Genomic DNA, 21,058 nt, shown 5'->3' with positions numbered 1-21,058 from the left:
CACTTTGCTCTATTCATTGATTAGCTCTAGTAGCTTTCCTGTAGATTTTTTCTGGATTTTTTACATATAGGATCATGTCATCTGCAAACAGTGAAAGTTTTACTTCTTCTTCTCCAATTTATATGAGTTTTATTTCTTTTTCTTGCCTAACTACTCTAGCTAGAACTTCCAGCACAATGTTGAATAACAATGGTGACAGTGGGCGTCCTTGTCTTGTTCCTGATCTTAGAGGGAAAGCTTTCAGTGCTTCCCCATTGAAGCACACCCTAAATACAATGATGTTAGCTGTGGGTTTTTCATATATTGCTTTATCATATTGAGAAAGTTCCCTTCTATTCCTATCCTTTGAAGTGTTTTCATCAAGAAAGGATGTTGAATTTTGTCAAATGCCTTTTCTGCATCAATTGAGATGATCATGTCTTTCTTCCACTTTGATTTATTAATGTGGTATACTACAATAATTGATTTTCTTGTCTTGAACCAGTCTTGCATACCTGGAATAAATCCTACCTTGTCATGGTGTATAATTCTTTTAATGTGCTGCTGGACTAGATTTGCGAGTATTTTGTTGAGGATTTTTGCATATATATTCATTAAAGAGATTGGTCTATAATTTTTTTTTTTTTTTGTAGTATCTTTGTCTGACTTTGGTATTAGGGTGATGTTGGCTTCATAGAATGAGTTAGGTAGCTTTCCCTCCTCCTCAATTTTTTTTGAAGGCTTTGAGCAGGGTTGGTACTAATTCTTTCTTGAATACTTGGTAGAATTCACATGTGAAGCCATCTGGTCCTGGACTTTTCTTTTTTGGGAGCTTTTTGATGACTGACTCAATCACATAAATTACTTTTTCTTCTTGCTGAAGCACACCCTAAAATAATTCTTCCAGAAATAGTTTATGTCTGGTACACTTTTTGAATTCCTCATATCAATAAAATGAAGTGTTGCATTCACACCTATAGTCTCCTACAGGAAATGTGTGGGAATGTTTACTAAATACAAAAAATATAACCTATTGGAACAACTCAAATGTCCTTTATCACGGAATTGATTGAATGAATTATAATAAAGCCACAAAGAAGAATAGTATGTATCCATTAAAAGAATGAAACAGCTATATAAGCATTGAAATGATTTCCAAGATATATCATGAAACAAGCAAAGTGCAGAAGAAAGTATACCTGTTATGAAAAAAGAAAATATAATGCTTATAAAATCTTTGGAAAGATATATAGGAAACCGATAATGATTGCTTCTGGGGCAAGAAACTCAGTAGATGGGAGTCAGAGATGGAAGGAGTATTTACTTTTCACTAGATAACTTCTTATCTTTGGAATTTTGCAGTATTTACATAAATTAGCCCTTCAGATATCATGTTGTGATTCCCTCGTGGAGGACAAAATTGGTTTAGATGTTGAGACAGATGATGCCACACACACACCAAGAGGGTATGAAGAAAATTATTATTCACATAATGGGACTTTTGGGGGAGAGCGTGATAGGCACCCAAGCTCAAATGACTTGAGTAAAGGAAGGGGCAAGTGGTTTTGGTTTTTATTGAGTCTGTGGGTGGACCTGGGTTGAGGGCTCCTGTGAGCTGTTGGGTGGGGGCTGGGAGTTGGGTGGGTTGTTGCATGGCCCCCATGTCAAGGGAGAGAGCACCTGGCTTCCTGATGATTCTGTCCAGATGTGGTACAACAGGGAAAGGGGTGGGAGTGGGGCTTAAAAGTTGTCAATTGCCCAATATCAAACATAGAGTCAGCTTTTACAAGCATAAATGCAGTAATCTATAAAAATTAAAGCAAAGCACAATAATTAAAAAAAGCATTACCTGCAGTTGAAATAAAACCTTAAATTTAACTGTTTATTTCCACAATATAATATGAAAATTAAAGTACATTATAGGCTCAGGGGGAACCTCAGGCCCTCAAATAGAACCGAGAAGGCTGATAATTGGTTTTTCAATCTACAGGAGATTAGAAAGGAATTATTTCCAGAGAGGAGCAGCAGGCAGTGACCACCCAACAATTAGAAAGAATAAGGGCTCTCTGAAATTGAAAATGGGGCTTTCCAGTGAAGGGCAGCTACATGTTCCTCAATGGTTCCTGAGTTTATTTTTCCTTAAAACGCACTTACTGAGACCCAATATTTTCTATTTAGCAGGTACTGTGCTCAGCATCAGAGACACAAAAACAAATATTAAGAATTTATTCAATTATGTTTAGCACAGTAAGAAAACACACAATGCATTTGAGAGATTATGCCATCAAAATGGCAAATTTTATTTAAATGATATTTCAAGGAGTAGGGGTAAGTTTCTGTTGCCTGGGAAGTTCACTTATGTAGACTCTTATTCCCGATTTATGTTAACAAAAAGTTGTTGCAAAATAAGAATAGACAACTGGTGTCAGGTGAATGCATTTCATAGGCTAAAGAGGAAGTGGGCCTCCCGGAAAGGATACCCCAGGAGCATGGAGTAACATGGGCACAGGGCAGAAATTGACCACAGAAGATCCCAGGCATATCCCACACATAGGAGGAACTAAACTACTATACTTGTAGAATGAGTGAACCTACCAAAGAGACAAACTGCTGTAATGGAATTAGTTGGACTATGGAGTCACCTTCTGACTTATACTCAGCAAGACCACCAGCCTTGCTGCTCATGATGAGTTCACCAAGCACGTGTGTCATGAGTGCCCGTTCTGTGCCAGGCACTGCACCAGGCTTTGCAGATGGCATGGAAAAGAGCAAATACTCTACTCCTCTGTACTTCAGACCCAGGCCTCATGGTTTTAGCATTATTATGCACTGATCTGTGTTCTCTACTGTAGATTTCAGGAATAAGGGGTCAGATTTGGAGATGGGACTAAGGTGAGAGAATATTTTTCCATTGTTTGACTCTCTGGTGGTTGAAATACACACTGCTTTAACTAAAACACAGTTGATAACATCATCAAAGCCTTCTGTAGTTTTACTGGAAGATGATGTACAGTTTTTGATTTTTGGTTACTTAAATGTCTTTCCTCTATGCAGTAGTAGGTGTGCCTACTGGCTGGCATGCACCATGCAGAGTGTTGTAGTGGAGTAGAACTTTTTAGGGGTGCTAGTGAAGGTAGAAGTGGAAAAATTCACCCAACTGCGACCTCGATCCTTGCTGGTCTGTAATCAAACCAAAGAAGATGTTTCTGTTACTCTGCCTCATCTTCTTGCAAGTAAAAATCATACATTAACTGTATTTTGCTTTATTTACTACTCTACATGCATCTGGATTACTGTGCTTGGTAATCTGGAAAAGAGTTCACATTCTGAATAATTCCAGATTATTTAATGTTACATAGTTACATACAACTCACACAAAGATTAGGATTTTTTGAATGTTATAAATTATTATGTGTATTGCCCAGACAAAATGAGTATGTGGTTCTTTGAACATTTTCTACATTGATTTTAAAATTCACAATTTATCATTTTTTCTGATTCATTTTCACTTAAATTACCAAAATATAATCATTTAATAGCCATTTGGTTCCAGGATACTTTTAAAATTTTAGAGTCTTTTCTTTAAAGAGCAGGCAGCTGCCTTTTGTCAGTGGCAAGGAAACTAAAACACCAAAGAATTTAGATTTGATTCTGGAATTTGAGCTGCAAACTAAAATTAGCTAAATAAGTTCTCCCATCCTTTCTGGAAGAATGCTTACTTCCCTTCTAACTAAATGAGGTTTTCTATTATTTTTAATTGAACAGTGCCCCAGTAATGTTTCCAATCCCACAATGGGTAAACAGTGAAAGAAGCGGACTCCACCCTTTTACAGAATGGTTTTGCCTCACACCACAAATGCTGTGTGCTTCAGGATGTTTGAACAGCATCTGTTTAGGAACCCCAGGGTGCTAACAAATAAATATTTTAGACTGTTTCTTTGGTATCTCCTCAAAACGACATACGTGCATCAGGTTTCTCTCCTTCCATCTTGGCTCAGTCTAGACTGCTGAGAAAATCTCCCTGTCCCAGAGATTAAATGAACACAGAAATGGCAAATAATTTCACTAAATATATAACATTCCATTCCAAGCACAATAAGCAACTGGAACATTTTTTGTGTACTCTAAAATCTTCCAAGGGACCCAAAACACAAACAACATTTTCAGTCATTAAATACCATGATTTTGCATTATCTCTAAGTGCAAAAGCACAAGTAGAGAATGTGGCAAGAAAGAGGAGAGAGAAAGAAAGAGAAGGAGGAAGGAAGGAAAGGAGGGAGGGAAAGATAAAAAGGGAGAGGGAGAGAGATAGAAAAATTAAGAAAGAAAAATTACAGAATGACTAAATCATACTTCTGTTATGATCCTAGATCATGTGATAAAGGTACAAGCAAGGTGAGATTTATATCTAGACACCAGTGTCTTTGAGAATCTTAGATTATGATTTCTGGAATCCAAAGGGATGTGCTCACCCAAATTAAAGTAAATATAAACCATTGTCCTCTCATGTAGGCCCTAGAAGGGGTATTGGGTTCTCTTGGTTTGAATCCAGCTGTTATCAAGTGTGTTTCGATGCTTCCAAGCTCTGTTTTATAAGTAGAGCTTTAAGAAGTACTAAGAGGTGGTTGTTATCAAAGAAATATTGCCTAAATTATCACAACAGATAGAGCTCTGTAGAAATGCATGACAGTTGATTTCCCCATTAGCATCTCACTATCAAATTTAATATGAAGTAATATGCATGCACACATTTAGTTAATTCTTTAAACACCCTTTAAAAACAAAGATAGCAATTGAAAAACTCTGAGGCAGAAAGGTGAACTTTTCTATAAGGATTTTCCTTAAATCAAGCAATTATACAAGCAATCATTTTTTCCACCTATTTCTCCTCTTAGTCCTCTCCAAAACTATTTCTCTCTTTCATCCAATAGACCCGTGACTTAACAAGATGTGAAAGGGCTTTCAGCAGCCAAAAAACTTTGGGTCCATAGGATGGATTTCCTTTTTTGCCTATGGATAACTGTTTTCCTGAGTTCAGTGAAAGTCAGACCCTTAGACTTCTGCTCCCTGGTGCTAAGGGAGGGCAACAGAATCTCTAATTCCATCAGACAGTATCTTACAATGTAAAGAGGGCTCCATGGTGACCATGAGCTTATTTGATTTATTTCCCAAAGACTACAGCTCAGTGAGCATGGCCAACAAATAGTTTCTAGACTCCTCCTAATTTTGCTAATTCAAACCCATAATTGTAGGATAAAATCATAAATAGCCCCTCGACAGTATCAAGTAGAACGTGTGTGTATATTAGCAATAGAGTTGTTATTTTGGGTCGTGGGCCCTCTCGTTGACTTTATTTTTCCTATTTTAACATTGTTTTAATTATCACACACTAAGGATTTTTTATTTTCCTTTCTCTCCTATACCTCCCCCACCCTCATCAATTCTGGTTACATTTAAAGCCTGACTGATTTATGGTGCTTTTATTTTACTGTTTGTTTGTGTTGTTTAGTTGAGGTGTAGATAGTTGTCCTCTTTTATTGGTTTATTTAATTGGTTGTTTCCATGGTAACATTTTTAGTACATTTTTTCAGAAGGTCGAAGGATGCTTTGAGGCTTTTGTGTGGTGGTCTGTTAATCTTCAACAGACTCTAATAGGATTCCTTTGTGCCTTTTTCTCCCTTATTTTTGAGTGACTTGACTTCCTTAACCCTTCCGAGGCTTTAAGAAGCATTGCTTCTGAGCACCGCATCTTTAGGCAACGGTTGTTTGACAGGTGTGACTACAGAATCATTACCATGGGAGATTCAAAACCTATGCTGTGAAAAGGCATCTAAATTTGCATGCTATAGTTATGAAGTTTACATAACATAGTGTCGCTGTTTATTTTATATTTGGTTGTCACTCAAAGGAAGTGTAGATTTGTATTTTTTTTTAAATACTTTTTTTTTTACTTAATTGCTGCTGAGCGGCTGTTCTTGGTCAACAGTTGTTGGGCTTTGACGTGTTTTGGGAGGACTCAACTGAGACCTCTGTGTTTAAAGGATTTTGTGAGATAGGAGAAATTGAATCATTCATGAAACATATTTGGATGTTTGTGCACTTAAACATTCCACTCTACAAATGACAACTCTGGAATCTGAAAATGAGTATAATGACTTTTAAAAAATGCAAGTTTCAGACATTAAGGTTGTTCAAATATGAAGTTTGGTCTCACAATATGTTTTAGGTATATTGTTGAAATAATGATATGGAAGAATTTTTGCTTTTGTTATTTTTAATGACAACCAAAATCTAAAATATATACTGCACCCATCTTAGCTTCAAAAAGAACTTTCCATGGATTCTTTATTAATCCTGATGCTCTTAGAGATAAGAAGGATCACATGTAATTCAGGATTCAAATGTGACGATCATGCAACATACTCTATCCTCTACCTCTTTTTCTCCTTGAAAAGTAAGAAAGGGGCTTAAAATACTGACCCACCAAGGGAGAGTACCTATGCCATCAAATATTTATATTTAATATTAATATAATTGTAATGCTGTGAAATGGAAAATATTCCAAACCAATCATCAAAATTATCCTTTCTTAGATATCATGAAATAATCTAAATACATAAGCAAAAGGAGACATGTTAAATTATGCAATGTCTTAGGCAATTTCAGTAGTGGGACTAGTCCATTCAGGTATTTTTCTTTCTGGTTGGCCAAAATTCCTTACAATAGATTACAGGATCTCCAAATGGCTTTATAGAGATTGATTTTAATCTAATAATTATATTATTACAAATCATATATCAAATTTACAGGATGTGGAAGTGAAGTGGGGCTGATACCTGGCTTGTATAAATATTTAAGAAGTGATAAAGCTTCAGAGCCATGTCCTGAACAAGATGAGAGAGTGAGAAGCTTCAGGATTCTGTCCCCACACAGAAGCTTTGAACAACTAGCAAGAACTGGCAGAAACATCTCTCTCAAAGTTCCAGAAAACAGTTAAAGATTGCAGTAACAGGCAAGCATCAAACCAAAAAAAAGGACACTTAAAAGCAGTAGGATCTCCTGGATCCCTGACAAGCCCTCCCCTCACATCTCACTGGGTGTCAAGGTGGGCACTGAGCGAGCCTACACTCCTGGTGGTGTCCCAGTTCCAGAAGGAGCAGAGTAACCCTCCTGCACTTACTGGGAGCATGTGTTTCTGGCCCAGGTGGTGGCCTGGGGGATCTGCCATCCCAGAACTTGCCCTGCATAGGAGGGTGGCTTACAGAGCTCTCCAAAAGAACATTGTGGGAGAGCAAAGTGGCTGCCTGGGACAAGGGATTGCTGGCTGCGGGATATATAGTGAAGTGGCTGGGCCCAGGAGGAAACTGTTTAGTAGGGAAGAGGGGACATTCTTATGTAAATGGAGAATCCCCAGTGCCAAATGTGCATGCCCAAAACAATATACATGCACAGAAAGGACCAGGGAGGCCTCTATTCTTTGGCCTGAAACTATTCTCTAAATCCATTGTGGTGGTTTAGAACTGTATGTATCCTAGAAAATCATGTTCTTAAAGCTGAGCCATTCCTGTCGGTGTAAACCTATTATAAATAGGACCTTTTGATGAGGTTACTTCAGTTAAGGTGTGGCCCAGAGTGGGTCTTAATCCTGTTACTAGTGTCTTTTATAAGAAAATGACATTCTCTTACAAAGAGAGAGAAAGCCACAGAAATAAGCTGAAAGCAATGAAACATGGAAGAGAAGGGAGAGACCAGGAGATGCCACCACGTGCCTTGTCATGTGGCAGAAGACCTAAGAATCACTGGCAGCCAACCTTTGGGAAGAAAGCATCACCTTGATGATGACTTGATTTGCACAATTTTCTCAACCTCAAAACTGTAAGCTAATAAATTCCTATTGTTAAAGACCAACCCATTTTATGGTATCTTCTTTCAGCAGCCCAGGAAAATTAAAACACTCATTAGGTGGATAAGTTCTTAAGGACAGCACTCAGACAGGTAAATCTGCAAAGAATGGGAAAGCTATTTTTTTCCCTTCTTATTTATTTTTTGTTGTTGTTGCTCTTGGCATTCAAGGTAAGCTCTGTCATCACATTAGCTGTATGCAAGCTTAAGGAACAGGCACTTCAGAGTCTAAATTCAAATGATAATACCTTAAAATATCAAAATGTCCAGGTTTCAAAAAAAGATTACAATAATTACGAAGAAAGAGGAAGCAACGACCCAGGCAAAGGAGAAGATTAGAACATTAGAAACCATCAATGAGGAGGATCAGATCTAGGACATTCCAGATAAAGACTTTTTTTCCCCAGGTAAAGACTTTTCAAAAAGGTTCTAAATATTCTTCAAGAGCTAAAAGAAAACATTCTAAGAACTGAAGGAAATCAGGACAGTTATAGATGAAAATAAAGGAAATATCAATAGAGAGATGAAAATTGTGAAAATGAACCAAACAGAGCTGCAGACCACAGTAATAGAGATTAAAAATTCTCAAGAGGTGTTCAATAGCAGATTGGAACTGGCAGAAGATCATGAAGGAAAACAACTGAAATCACCCAGTCTGAAGAGCAGAAAGGAAACCATGAAGAAAAAGGAACAGAGCCTGGGGAGCCTGTGAGACATCATCAAGCATATCAAATGCACATCGTGGAAGTCCCAGAAGGAGAAGAAGGACAGAAAGGGGCAGAGAGAATATTCAAAGGAATAATGGCTGAAAACTTCTCAAATTTTACAAAGACATGAATACACACATCCAAGATGCTCAATGAACTCCAAACAGGATGAACCCAAATAGACCCACACCACACCACGTTATAATGAAATTGCTGAATGCCAAAGATAAAGAGAATTCTGAAAGCTGCAAGAGAGAAGCAACGTGTACATACAAGGGATAAGAAGTTTTGATTTCTCATGGGAAATCATGGAAGCAAGAAGGCAGTGGGATGATATATTTAAAGTGCTGAGAGCAAAAAACAAACAAACAAATAAGAATTCTAATTCCATATCTGGCAAAACAGTCTTTCAAAAATGAGGGAGTGATTAAGACATTCTCAGACAAACAAAAGCTGAAGGACTTTGCCACCACTAGACCAACCTTACAAGAAATACTAAAGAGAATTCTGCAGGTTGAAAGGAAAGGACACTAGACAACTGACTGAAGTCACATGAAGAAATAAAGATCTCCAGTAAAGACACTGACATGGGTAAATATAAATACCACTGATATTGTAATTTTTATATGTAACTCCACTTTTTACTTCCTACAGGATCTATACGGCAAATGCATAAAATGTAACAAAAAATCAATGGTTCTGGATTCATAATGTATAAATATGCAATTTGTGACAAGAACTACATAAAGGTGGGAGGCAGTGGAAGGGTATAGGAATATAGTTTATACAGGCTATTAAAGTTAAATTGGTATCAAAGCAAAGGAGATTCTTATAGATAAGGACATCAAATTTAACCCCCATGGTAACCATGAAGAAAATATCAGAGAAGATGCAAGCTCAAAGAGACACAAAGTAGAGTACAGGAAACCAGGGGTTGGGGGCAGGGCAATAGGAGTTAATGCCCAATGAATGTAGGGTTTCTGTTTGGGATGAAGAGAAAGTTCTAGTAATTGATGATGGTGGGTGTACTGCAACATTGTGAATGTGATTAATTCCACTGAATTGTATGTTTTGGATGGGTCGGGATGGGAAGATATATGTTGTACATATGCTTCCATGATAAAATAAGAAAGAGTAACTAAAGAGATAAGGATAAATGTAATACACAATATTGGATGGAATCTAAGAATGGATGAAAAAAGGCACAAAAGGACATTATTGGGACATAAGAAAAGATTGGAATGTAGACTGTAAGTTTTATATCAATGTTAAATTTCTTAAACTTGATACCTGCTCCTAAGGTGATGACATCAGTGAATACCCTGGTTCATAGGAAATGTACATGGAAGTATTGTGTATTCAAGGAGTATGATAGGTGCAACTGTTCTCAAATGTTCAGAAAATGGATGGAAGAAGGGATAGATAGATACATAGATAGATAGACAGAAAGATATCGCAAAGGTGGCAAAATGTTAAAATAGGTGGATCTGTGTAACTGGGAGGGAGGTTTTGTTGGAGTTCTCTATATTGGGTTTGTATTATTTTTACAACTGTTTTGAGTTTGGAATATATCAAAATAAAAAGTTTTTTAAAAAGAAATGAATAGAAATGTTCTGAAAACCGTGAAAGGAGGATTCTCACCCTTTTCCTCCACGTTCCTTAGGCATGAGACACTCCATTTGCTTAGATTGATCAGAGCTTGTTGTGTTCTTGTGTGCCAGAGACTGTGCTGAGTATTTTACATGCATTATGGCTTTTAAGATGGAGAGGAAGTCAGCAGATTAGCGAAAAACATGGACTTCGGATTCAGACAGCCCTGAGGTTGACTCTGCCTCTCATCATAGCCATCCATGCCCCCTTGGGCAAATGACATAGCCATGTGCACCTCAGTTTCCTCATCTTTTAAGTTGGGGTTTAAAAAAGTATCTACCTCACAGGATTCTTGTGAGGATTAAATGAGATCAGTGTGATTTCAGAAAGTTGTATTTGACTCTTTCCTGGTGAAAAAGGATTAGTATTTCTGAGGTTCATGGTGGCAAGGAAAAAATAAAAAGCAGTAGTAGCTGGATGGCAGGATGAAAAGAAGTACAGGTGGTGCACAATAAGGTGACTTCTCTGTGAAAAAGTACTTCTATGAATGGGGATGAGAGAAATGATCAACTGACCAGGATTTTTAAGTTAGAAAACTGATTATAACTATAATAAAATTTAGGGAGAAAATCCCTAGGACCAAAAATACAAGTCTGCTCCAGAGAACCCTACTTAATATAGCATTTTAACTGGTCACTAATTCACTGATGGTATATTCTTGCAGGGTATGGATTCCTAGTGCTTGTTCCTATCACTGGAGATTAAAGCCTGTATCATTAATACAAAGTGGTCCCAATAGATGGAAATCTGACTTACTCAAGAGATGATGCCATCTGATGAGAAGGCTTCATATTGCATTCTTGGATCACAGAAAGGTGAAGTTAATAGCATATAGTTAATACTCAGTAGAAGCTAGGAAAGGTGAAAAGCTTAGCATTTGGTATAGAGATCTGGACAAGTTTATAAAATCGGGGAATGTTTGTACTTGAGCTCTTAGAAAAATGCACAAGTGTCCTAGACTAAGAATTTTGTCCTGGAAATCTCTTTTGCAATTCGCTTTTTAATATCAACACCATAAGTGTGTTCAAATATGAAAAAAAATATATTACAAAAGTATATTACGTGCACACTGCAGGGAATTTATAAAATATATACATTAAAAATTTTATCCTTAATACCTTAATTATGTTTTCTGTTCTTTTAGCCTTTATTTAGGTTCCACCAAAAATCATGTGGTAATTCACTTATGAAATTTACATTTTGCACTCAGTATACTGCAAAAATTCTTGTTATCACTATGTACTGTTCTAACACCATATTATAAATGGTTGCATTTTACTGCTTTTTATGAAACATTCATTGATTCAGTCCCCTAATTTTTATATTGGGTGAGTTCTCCACATTATTTCAAATTTACCACTATTAGAAACCAAACTTCTGCAGCTAAATGTATGAATCTACCATTACTCCCTTTGCATAAATTTTTGCAAGTTATCTTGGTTGGTCAAAGGGTATGCAGAGTCAATTGACTTTTGCTATATGGTGTTATATTTGCAAATATTCAATTTATAAATTGTTCACAATTTGATAGCTTATTCTCTCTTTAGTACTACTACTAATACTTTGCTTACAAGTTTTGGTTGGCATAAACCATTCACATGGGAAAAAATGCTCATTAACTTTCAGCACCATAAAGTGGTATTCCCTGAAGAGCAAAGGGCTCCAAATAAGACACCCAGCATTGCTGTGGGAAACTACAAGAGAAAACCCAGGGTGAAACTCTCTGGTGGCATTTGTTTACAAAATTGAATGCCTGGTTGCTTACACACAAAGGAAAGGGTCAGAGCAGTTAACACTCTCCAAATAATCACTTTCCCCAAAAGCACACTTTTCTCAACATTTAAGGAAATAATTTAGAGACAGCAAGGGTCTGCATGATATTTTGCTCTCCACTTACCAGTGCCTCCCAGGCATAATTGTAGAGACCCAGAGAACTGAGTGATGCTGAGTTTAGAATCCATATTCAGTATTGGATACCTGAAGCCTGTGTATGACACTGTGTCCTTGGAGTGCCCAGGGACAGGAGAGGCAGCAGGGATGGCCACATGATGTGTGATGTGTGCACTGCGATGAATATGAGATGAGGGGATTGTAAATAGCCTTTGAATGGTATCACTTATTTTGGCTAAAAAATTGCTAACAAAAAGGGTCATAACTTCATGAACTTCTATGACCATGAAAAAGCATCATCTTTTAACTACCTGGTATCTGAATTCTGCACAGGCATGTGCACACACCCATATTTTGAGAAAAACTGTTATGTGTGGGCTGAGCTGAGGATTTAAGAAACCCCACATAGTCAGGTTAAAAATCATCCACTCCCAGAGCAATTTAACTTTAAAAAATTTTTTCTTTCCTTACTGAGGGACAGAGCAAGAAGAAACGGGTAGGGAGACCAACTTTAAATGCCTTATAAAAGGAACCCAGAAAAGACTTTTTGGACATTAAAAAGCTCTTACAAAACAGGCTTTTAATGATTTAAGTGTAAATGAATCAAAACCACATGGATAATGTTTTTCTTTTAAAATACCATTGGGTTTAAAAATTAAGGGGACAAGCAAATGGCAGAGAATGTTTTAGATTTGGTGGAGCAGCAAAATCTTTCAGAAAATAGCTTGTGAAGTTTGAGACAGTCCAGTTGCATGTGGGGTTGCCCATGCTCACTGCAGGCTGGGACGATGACGGAAGGTCTCTACATGCGGAGCCCTGTGTTTCAGCTAACCGCATGCACGCACGGGATGACCAGTAGATCCTATGACTGCCCATCACACAATATGTGTTTGATGCTGGCTCTGTGGGGGTAGTTTAGTGGGGGTGGGGGGGCTGTTAGGGAGAGAACATGGTTGTTTTCAGACCTCCGTCTGTTTGGAAATTCAACATCCAACTGCAAGCTACCACAGGGGTGGGGGAAGTAGATGCCCTGTCATCTACCTAGTGGAGAAATGGGGCTTACTTGAGGTCCTGATCTCATAGGTATGTGGCATCTCCCATATTCCATTTGATTTGCAAACTCTTACCACCTGGATGCAAAATAATGTGTCATGCATTTTGTTTTCTGTTCTAGGTCATTTATTTATGCTCTACCCACAGTGCATAAGGCAGCAAACCAAAGTAAATATGTCATCTGAAGTTTGAATGATTAATACATGGTAAATATACATTGATGCTATTTATTGTCCTCATGTCTTTGGAGACATTACATACCAAAGTCTGGAAACTTGTGAAAGCAAACCAGAAGGACTTTCCTATTATCACAGTATTGCTTTTTCTACTTCTGTGCACAGGGTTCAAGGCACAGCAACAGTCTGGCATCATCTCCAAAGAAGTGGTGAGCCTCATCTCTTAGGATAATCAATCCCTCAAATGTGTGGTCAGTATTGAGTAGTCATGATTATATCCACAGACTGTGATCACCTATCCAAAAGGACTCTCCTTCCCAAGTTTAAGTTTAATAAAACCCCCTTTTCTTGCCCATGCAGGTGGTTACCAGAGGGAGGCACATGTGCTCTTGTAGAAACCTACAGACTTATGGTCCTGTATTTAAGTTATTGGGAGAACAAAAGGATAAATACATCCACTTTAGAATCAGTCCTCAGCTAGCATAGTTTGTTGCCTAAAAATTCAGCACTTGAAACCAGCAGTAGACAATAGAATAATCAGCACCACCTTTTATTAGTTCCACAACCATCTTTGCTCTTTAGTTGATTTCCAACTCAATTTGATAGAGTTTCAGCAATATTTATGGAATCACATGAAATACTAGGACTGGAGCATCTGGTTTCTTTTGAAGCCCATCATAAGCATTTGATGTTCTTTTACTCCCACTATATTATTCACCGTCTCATAGAGAACCTCAATCGGTCTATCTCTCTTTTCTCATGACCACTGTCTAGTCTTCTTTCTTTCCCAACTCAGCCCAGATGAAATGTTGGCATCCAGAACTAGTATTTAAAATGTTCAACTTTCCCACCCTTTGTTCCAATCCTCCTCTCAGTTCCTGATATGTCTTCCAGAAAAATCTCAGTCCCACGCTTTATTTTCTATTCTTAGTTGCTGTATACTGCTGAAGAGAGTCATGTAATGGGGAAGACGGCCACCACACCTTGTTAATGGTCTTCAGCCTCAGCTGTGCCACCTTCATCTCTGTTCACTAATCCCTGAACTTGGCCTGAGCTGGCTCCCGTTCCTATTTTCCCAGGGCCTTCACCACTCCTGACTCTCTTATTAGAATCCTCAGCCTCACTCCAGCACATTATTTACTGGTCAAATTCAATCACCAGATGTGAACTACTTCTATCTGTGTCCCTTCTCTCTGCACAGACATTAATCTCCATCTGTCCCTTCCCTGTCTGCATAGCTGGAGGATAAGATGCCCTGTCTCCTGTTCAATGCCAACATCTTTGGTATTGCCCTCGAGCCCATTGCATTCTTTCAAGACCACGATCAATCAAATACAATACTTCCTGCTTTATCTTCAATGATCCCTTCTGTCTTGGCTTCTTTCTCTTGGCCTAAATAAATATTCAAGTCTTTGCACCCTTAAAAACAAAACAGCAGTAGCATGAACACCTCCCATGAATCGTGTCTTCTGTAAGCCTTCTGACAACCTTCTTTTGTAGTGAAACTTCTTGTTAATGTCATGGCAAGTGTATTAGCCAGGGTTCTTCAGAAAGGCAGAATTGACAGTATATATGTACGTAAATATTAAGAAATTTATTATAGGAATTGGCTAACGTGACTAGGGGGTTGGCAAATCCTAATTCCATGAGGCAGGTTGCAAGGTGGGAATTCGATGGTGATGATGAATTCCCCAGAAGCTGGCTGTTTGGAATAGAGATAAAAAATTCTTTTTTTTTCTGCTGATATCTCCAGTTCTCCCTTTAAAGTCTTCAGTTGATTGGATGAGGAGGCTTCTCTCACTGCTGAAGGCAGTCTCCTTTGTTGACAGTAGATGTAATCATCCATAGATGCAATCAACTGATTAATAATTTAAATCCATGAAATACCTTCACAGTAACAATAGGCCAGTGCCTGCTTGACCAAAGAACTGGACACTATAACCTAGCCAGGTTGACATATGAAATTAATGATCACAGCAGGCTCCTAAACTTCACTGATTTCCATTCTCTCTCTCCACAAGCCCCTCAAACAGGCTTCAGCCTATAGCCCTTACTACTTTTGGAAAAGTCACCAAAGATCTTTGCATTTCTAAATTCAACAATACTGCATCAGCATCATAGGATCTACTGGCCACATTTTATGCTATGGACATTCATTTTGCTTTGGACCACTTAGCTGCCTTGGCTTCCTTGAAATTACTCTTTTAGTCCTCAGTGACCTATTCCTCCTCTTTCCATGAGATTCTTCAGCTTTGCCATATAAAGTTGATTCTCTTTATTTGTTGTAGTTATGTTCCATAAAGTTGGTGTGAACACTGAATTAGCAAATACTGAATCACTGCCCTTAGGGGAAATACAGGGTAAGTTTCCTGTAAGCCTCTGGTAACTATTTTCATCAACCTTGGGTAACAACATTTTCATCCATATTTATACAACATTATTTTACATGTGTTTCTGTTTTAAAGACATCTCATTCAATATACATCATTGATTCCTTGAAATTGAACTCACAGCCAACAGCACCTAATTCACGCCTGTGTGAAGCTAATCTAACACTTATATCTTCTTCATAAGGCATATCACAACCTTCTTGCACTCAAGAATACTAGACAGCTCTTCATTACTGAAATCCAAAAAACTAAAAGCATAAAAATCCAAGAAACATAGCACTAAATATACCATGAAAAGGACACTTGTTCACTCTCTGAAAACTGAAACAAGATGGCAGATTCTTGCTTCATTCATCCTCAGGTGGAAATGTGTGCATCAGGCAACCCAAATTTCTTGCCACTCTGTTCATGTGTGTAAATGACTGTAAAAGTGCCATGAATATTGATTTTGGGGTAACAAATAAATTTTAGTGAGTAGGTAAATTCTTAAATACAGAATCTGTGAATGATGGGGGGGGGGGAGCTGTATATGGTTGTTCACTGTTTCTCTCTAGATAGAAGCTCCTTGTCCTGTCATCCATCGGGAGTTAACCACCACCTGTTTCCTGACAACATCCAATTCCATGTTTTCTGATCCATCCAACTTTATTCTCACATATCCATGCTATTGCCCATTTCTCTGCCTCTCTTCATGCTATTTTCTCTTCTCCTGTTTAACCCTAAATCATTCTTTAGATTGAGATCAGGCATTTTCTCTGCTAGGAAGCTTTTCTGAAACACCAGGCTTGCCAGGAACCCTCTCCCATGCTCCTTACTCCATCTTTCAATTGGTGTACTTCTCTCTCTGCTTTCCCCATGTCAGAAGGAAAGTTTTTGGTTTGCGTCTCCTTTCTCACTCCTTGATGCACCCCTGGAGGGTAGAAACTGTCTTAGGAATCCTCATAATTCTACCACATGGTGCACATGGGTACCTAGTAGACATGCAGTAATTTGGGGGGAAATACCTGTTTATTTCCTTAGTTAATAAAGATTTATATCACATATAAATTTTTATGAGTGCAAAGACTAAAACAGGGAATGAACAAATAGCTTAAAATTTGTCTTTTTGACTGTATTTTCTGTGTAAATGACTTACATATCCATCCTTACAGGCACTCTTTCACAAGTACTTCTTAATTTCTGTAAGTGATTCAATTGGGGGGATTATTTCCTTTTGTTGAAGCTGATTTCTTCCCTTTCCTCTTTCAAAATGTCATTTCCTCTGAGAAGCCTCCCAAGACCACCCTAACACAGTCCTACCACATTTGTGCCCTAATTCTTATCCTAACCCTATCCTTAAATTTATAATGTAATGCTATCCATTTATCCATTTAATAGTTACCCTGTGTGCTGGTTTGGAACTGTTATGTACCTCCAGAAAATGCCATGTTCTTTTAATCCATTCTTGCGGGTGCAGACTTATTGTGGGTGGGAACTTTTGGATAGGTTGTATCATTTGGGAAGTGACCCACCCAATTCAATGTAGGTCTTAATCTTTTACAGAGCCCTTTATGAGAGGATAAAAGGCAGAAGCAGAGAAAGAGAGGACAGAGACATAAGAAATGCCGAGAGAAGCAAGAAGAACCCACAGAATGTGAGAGAGAGCCACTGAAACCAAAACCCAGGAGAAAAGGACCAATATACATTGCCAAGTGCCTTCCCGTGTTACAGAGGAGCCCCAGATGCCTTTCTTCAGAGGAGGTATCCTCTTTTTGATGCCTTAACTTGTACATTTTCACAGCCTTAGAATTTTAACTGGTAACTTAATACGTCTCCATTTTTAAAAGCCAACACATTTCTGGTATATTGCATTCCAGCAGCTTTACCAAACCAAAATACCCCTTTATGTAGCTTTCTGCAAATATATATTCTTATGACTATTTGAACTTGTAATTTTTATTTTATTCCTTTTGATTTTTTTCTCTCCTACCTCATGGAGGCAAGTACTTATCTATTTTGTTCTTCACTGAATCCTTAATACATACCATTATGGCCGGCACATTGAAGGGGCTTAGATATAGACTAAATGAATAAAACTATTGAACGGGTGAAGGGAGGATATTTTAGTGGGGGACTAAGATCATCCAAGGTGAAAATGCAACACAGTGAGAGAAGGCCAAAAAGTCACTAGGCTTGGAAATTGACCTAACTGTAAGAAAAGATAAACAAAACATTTTGGCCCAGTTGTGCTTCTTGGATCAGCAAAGAGCTTAAGTGGGCTTTGTGGTGTTTACAAGAAACAGAGCCAAAAGGAGTTCAACTTTTTTCCAGTTTTCAAACTTTCTCTTTTTTATTATACATAACTGTGCTGCACCCCCACTCCCCAATGATGTTTAAAACAAAAAGAATTAAAGCCCTGCACTAGCTAATGGTGCGGGCATGCAGGAGAGTTGTTAGTTAAGCTATGTTTCCTAAGGGTTTGGCCCATATATTTATAGGATCTTACCTTTGGCCTCTTCCTCTTTTTGCCTTGCACTTTGCTGGGTGATGTAAAAGAGCTGAATTTTAACAGGCCAGTCTGGCTATGGTGGAAATTTCATAGAGGAGCCTGAAGAAAGAATTTGAGGGCACTTTGAGGAAAGTTTTCAATGCCAGGCTAACATGTTTGTATGTTCTTTTTTAGGAGATAATGTTTAGAAACATGTTAGAGTTATATATCAACTCTTATTTTTAGGAAACATTGCTCTGATTATAGACTGAAAATTGAATTGGCATTTTACAGAAATCAAAGATAAAGAAACCAATTGAGAGACTGTAGCTCTAATTCTTGCTTTAGGTAATAAAAGTTTGAATTAGTCCATTTATCTCTATCCTTATTCCACAGTGGACTATTAAATACAACATACACACATACGTACATACATACATACATAAAGTGAAATGGAAAAAGAGATATAAATAATCAGGATCAAGTGGTTAGAGATAGAAAAATCACATGAGGAACAGAAGACATGTTCATTATATATAATTCTTACAAGCTGATTGTAATTTAGCCATAAATTTGTTTTGGAGCTTCCTGGAAGCCAGAGTAAAATGGGAAACATAACCACTTACATAATGTACATTGCACATATAATAACAACAGCTAATATTTATGGTGCTTTAACTTTGTAACAGACACTGTTTATACATACAATCATCGTCTCATATTCTTCAGAGACAAATCTATTGGCTAAATCAGCTGATAAAAAGATCTTCCACAATGAGGAAGTGAAAATTTATGCTGAAAAAGCCTCCCCTTTTTTTCTATAGAGAATAACCAACCTAAATTAAACTTTTAAATTCTTGATTTAAGACAGCCAGACTGTTTCAACAGAGTTGCCAAATATTCTTAACCGAAAGGAAGCATTGTAAAATATGAAAAACAGGAAAGCTAAACAAAAGTCAACAGTGTTGCAAATCATACATTTATGGGAGGAAACACTCCAGCCCTACAGCCAAGCCTGGAGCTTAAACCTGCAAGACAGACAAATGTGAATAAGAACTAGGCAAGATGCTGCATGCTGTTGCCTATTGCCAGGCCAGTAGGATTTGGGCCTGGGCATGCAAGCAGTCAGCGAGTACAGGAACCTGTCATGGAGGTCTTCAGGGAGTGAGTGAGAATGCTAGCCTGTTAGCTGTGTTGTCACAGGCTCACAAAACTTGGAGAACACTGCACATGTCCTTGACATGAAATTCAAATGATGCCAACAGAGTGCCAAATGTGACCCCTGGAAATTAGTGATGAGGTGACAACATCCTCACCATCCTCGGATGAATCAAAGGTCATTTTTCATTGTTCTTTCTCAGCATACACACTGGTATGTATCTAAATAATCCCTGCTCCAGTGACAAAACCTAGACTACCGTGGGTGTCAGCCATTCAGCTGCTTGAGGGGCCAAGTTAGTAACAAAAATGAAGTGAATCATCGCAATTTAGGAATGCGGGTCCAGTGACATGGGACTTCCGCCTGCTCCCACCCCCAAAGAAAGCAGAAATCCAGGCCAATGCAATTCAAGCCAATGCGATTCTCTATGAACTGACATGCTCAATTTAGAACTGTACTCAGACGAAAGCAATTTCAGAACCCTCTGAGTGTGAACATCTATGAATTGAATTCTCTTAATACAGCTTTTATTAAAGTTGGACAGCAAACCAGTAAGAGTAAAGATTACAGGTTCCTGTAGCTGATTAAGGATGGACAGATGATCACTCACACTGACAACACATTTGACATCCTTTCGTGAAAACCAAAGTGGTGCCAGGACTTACCTGAACCAAGATCAACCATCTCCAAATGAAGCCAAGTACAGAGAACATCTGCAGGTCAGGCCTGGGTTTTTCTTCACCTAACACAGGTCTCGTGCCAGCAAGTGAATAAGTAAATATATATGAGTCGGGAATTAGAACCACCTTAATGTTAATGGGATAAGGGGTTTTTATAGGAAGTGGACCTTAAATAATTGTGGTAGGAACAGAGGGAGGGAAGGCATGCAGGGGGCTGTTGAAAGACCAGAGGGAAAGTCCCTGCCAGTCTGCTGGAAGCATTGGCATGGGGAGACAGTTGGATCTCTCAGGGAAATCTAACAAGCTAGGCACATCCGTTGAGAGGTCAGGGAAGCTGTGGTGTATAAGAAGCTGCTGCTATTGTGAGCCCACAGGCAAGCTCATGGAGGGCCTGGGCCCCTGTTGGTCAGTCTGAAGTCAGGAAGAACTGTCCGTGGATTGGAGGGAAGCAAGGTCAAGTCAGAACCTCCCACCTCTGCTTCTCTCTACACTATATCTGACCCCATAAAGTCCTTCAGAATGCAGTGGCTCCTGCTTCATTTCTTCTGGCCAGCCCTAAACTGGAACAATAGAAGGAAGGGGGTTTAGGAACGAACCAGCACAGTGGGAATCAAGACTTCAATTTCTACCAAATAGGCCAACCTCATTTCAGCCTGGAACACTTGCAAAGAGCCATTATGATTTCTGGGTTACAGAGGAAGTCAGAGAATAAGAAGGGGATGGCAAGGAAGTTAAATAGATTTGGTTAGATAGACTTGCTAATTTATAGCCTTAGGGAAGACACTCTGATTTGCATTTTTTCCGTTCATAAAGTGGGACTAGTTATGCCAATCTTAAAGCCTTATGGTAAGGATTGACATAATGTTGGGAAATTATGTGGTGCGAGAACATGAGTGGTCCATGGGACCCCAGACCATGTTCAGTTTATTCATTGTTGCAATGTCTTGGATTAAGCAAGGTGTCTGACATTGGTATGTATCTAAATACATGATATTCAAAAAGTCA

The 21,058-nt window shown here is 38.3% G+C and overlaps 1 long non-coding RNA gene across 7 annotated transcripts in view; it reads right to left on the bottom strand.

The window, feature by feature from the left end:
* Window positions 1-21,058, bottom strand: part of LOC119534607 — a 75,752-nt gene that overhangs the window by 21,516 nt on the left and 33,178 nt on the right. For 6 of the 7 annotated variants that reach the window (XR_005217070.1, XR_005217072.1, XR_005217069.1 and 3 more), the window contains exons 4-5: window positions 20,039-20,613; window positions 18,233-18,334 (exon numbers count right to left, since the gene is read on the bottom strand). This is a non-coding gene — a long non-coding RNA (uncharacterized LOC119534607). Of the gene's footprint in view, window positions 1-2,257; window positions 3,160-18,232; window positions 18,335-20,038; window positions 20,614-21,058 lie in introns of those variants that run through there. The other variant, XR_005217074.1, reaches the window with a different exon arrangement.

This window comes from Choloepus didactylus, chromosome 5, assembly GCF_015220235.1.
Source record: "Choloepus didactylus isolate mChoDid1 chromosome 5, mChoDid1.pri, whole genome shotgun sequence".
Lineage (NCBI taxonomy): Eukaryota > Metazoa > Chordata > Mammalia > Pilosa > Megalonychidae > Choloepus > Choloepus didactylus.
The sequence above is the reverse complement of the archived record's forward strand: the minus strand, read 5'-3'. Positions and strand labels throughout refer to the sequence as shown.